This window comes from Capricornis sumatraensis, chromosome X, assembly GCF_032405125.1.
Source record: "Capricornis sumatraensis isolate serow.1 chromosome X, serow.2, whole genome shotgun sequence".
In the NCBI taxonomy this organism is placed as follows: domain Eukaryota; kingdom Metazoa; phylum Chordata; class Mammalia; order Artiodactyla; family Bovidae; genus Capricornis; species Capricornis sumatraensis.
In genome coordinates, this window is record NC_091092.1 from 67,511,898 (window position 1) to 67,514,858 (window position 2,961).

The following is a 2,961-nucleotide window of genomic DNA, read 5'->3' on the forward strand; positions in this document are numbered from 1 at the left end:
CTATAATAATTTCAGGTGGAGTTGAATTCAGAGCAAGGAGTTATGTAATGATAAAAGGTTAGTTCCCCAAGAGGACATAACAATTTTTAAAGTGTTTGTACCTAACATCACAGCATCAAAACACATTAGGCAAAAAAATTATATAAGTGCAAAGATAAAGAGAAGAATTCAATAGTATTTAGAGCCTTTAACATCCTTTTATCCAAAAACTATAGTTCAAGCACCAATGAAATCAACAAGGATTTAAACTCAACAGCACCATCAATCAACCATATATAATACCTATAAACTACTGCACCCAAATATAGCAAATTACACATTCTTCTGAAGCTCACATGGAACATTCATTAATATAGACCACGTTTGAGACAATGAAACAGACATTAACAAATTTAAAAGAGCTCTTTTTCATGGCACTTGGGAGGCTGTCAGCCACTTAAGAATGAAGCTGAACATCTCTTTCCCAGCCACTGGCTGCCAGGAGCTCATTGAAGTGGATGATGAATGAAAACTTTGTACCTTCTACGAGAAGCATATGGCCACAGAAGTTGCTGCTTACACTCTGGGTGAAGAATGGAAGGGTTATGTGGTCCGAATCAGTGGCGGGAATGATAAGCAGGGTTTCCCCATGAAGCAGGGTGTCTTGACCCATGGCCGAGCTCACCTGCTACTGAGTAAGGGGCATTCCTGTTACAGAAAAAGGAGGACTGGAGAGAGAAAGCACAAATCTGCACAGGGTTGCATTGTGGATGCCAATCTGAGTCTTCTAAATTTGGTCATCGTGAAAAAAGGGGAGAAGGATATTCCTGGACTCACTAAGACTACAGTGCCTCATTGCCTGGGTCCCAAAAGAGCTAGCAAAATCCGCAAATTTTTCAATCTCTCTAAAGAAGATGATTTCTGCCAGTATGTTATGCGAAAGCCCCTAAACAAAGACAGTAAGCCAGTTGAGCTATTTCAAATCCTGAAAGATGATGCTGTGAAAGTGCTGCACTCAATATGCCAGCAAATTTGGAAAACTCAGCAGTGGCCACAGGACTGGAAAAGGTCCATTTTCATTCCAATCCCAAAGAAAGGCAATGCCAAAGAATGCTCAAACTACCACACAATTCCACTCATCTCACATGCTAGTAAAGGAATGCTCAAAATTCTCCAAGCCAGGCTTCAGCAATACATGAACCATGAACTTCCAGATGTTCAAGCTGGTTTTAGAAAAGACAGAGGGAGCAGAGATCAAATTGCCAACATCTGCTGGATCATGGAAAAAGCAAGAAAGTTCCAGATAATCATCTGTTTCTACTTTATTGACTATGCCAATGCCTTTGACTGTGTGGATCACAATAAACTGTGGAAAATTCTGAAAGAGATGGGAATACCAGATCACCTGACCTGCCTCTTGAGAAACCTATATGCACGTCAGGAAGCAACAGTTTGAATTGGAAATGGAACAACAGACTGGTTCCAAATTGGAAAAGGAGTATGTCAAGGCTGTATATTGTCACCCTGCTTATTTAACTTATATGTAGAGTACATCATGAGAAACGCTGGGCTGCAAGAAGCACAAGCTGGAATCAAGATTGCTGGGAGAAATATCAATAACCTCAGATATGCAGATGACACCATCCTTATGGTAGAAAGTGAAGAGGAACTAAAAAGCCTCTTGATGAAAGTGAAAGAGGAGAGTGAAAAACTTCGCTTAAAGCTCAACTTTCAGAAAATGAAGATCATGGCATCTGGTCCCATCACTTCATGGGAAATAGATGGGGAAACAGTGGAAACAGTGTCAGATTTTATTTTTCTGGGCTCCAAAATCACTGCAGATGGTGAATGCAGCCATGAAATTAAAAGATGCTTACTCCTTGGAAGAAAAGTTATGACCAACCTAGAGAGCATATTCAAAAGCAGAGACATTACTTTGACAACAAAGGTCCATCTAGTCAAGGCTATGGTTTTTCCAGTTGTCATGTATGGATGTGAGAGTTGGACTGTGAAGCAAGCTGAGCGCTGAAGAACTGATGCTTTTATACTGTAGTGCTGGAGAAGACTCTTGAGAGTCCCTTGGACTGCAAGGAGATCCAACCAGTGCATTCTAAAGGAGATCAGTCCTGGTTGTTCTTTGGAAGAAGTAATGCTAAAACTGAAACTCCAGTACTTTGGCCATCTCATGCAAAGAGTTGACTCACTGGAAAAGACTCTGATGCTGGGAGGGATTGGGGGCAGGAGGAGAAGGGGACGATAGAGGATGAGATGGCTGGATGGCATCACTGACTCGATGGATGTGAGTCTGAGTGAACTTTGCAAGTTGTTGGTGGACAGGGAGGCCTGGTGTGCTGCAATTCATGGGGTCTCAAACAGTCAGACATGACTGAGCGACTGAACTGAACTGAAGAAACCTAGAACTAAAGCATCCAAGATTCAGCGTCTCATGACTCCCCGAGTTCTGCAACACAAATGGCGGCGTATTGCTCTGAAGAAACAGTGTACTAAGAAAAATAAAGAAGAAGCTGCAGAATATGCTAAACTTTTGGCCAAAAGAATGAAGGAACCCAAAGAAAAATGGCAGGAACAGATTGCCAAGAGACGGAGGCTGTCCTCTATGAGAGTTTCTACTTCTGAGTCCAGTCAAAAATAATATGTTGTAAGAGTAACAAATAAATAAGATCAGACATCATGAAAAAATTTAAAAGAATAAAAATCATGCAATGTCTGCTCTCAGAAAATCATGGAATTAAGTTGGGACTCAATAACAGAAAGATATTTGAAAAATTCAAAAATGTTTGGAGATTTAACAGCATACTTCTAAGTAATGCTCTGGATAAAATTGGAAATTTCCTCCCAAATTTTTTTAAATTTCTTTAACTAAATGAAAATGAAAGTATAATTTATCAAAATTTGTGCAATGCAGTGAAAGCAATGATTAGAGGAAAAGTTAGAGCTAAGAAAAGTATATGTATATATATA

The 2,961-nt window shown here is 39.9% G+C and overlaps 1 pseudogene; it reads left to right on the top strand.

Moving 5' to 3' along the window:
- Positions 1-442: 442 nt before the first annotated feature.
- LOC138071556 (small ribosomal subunit protein eS6-like) lies at positions 443-2,632 on the top strand (annotated as a pseudogene).
- The last annotated feature ends 329 nt before the right edge of the window (positions 2,633-2,961 follow it).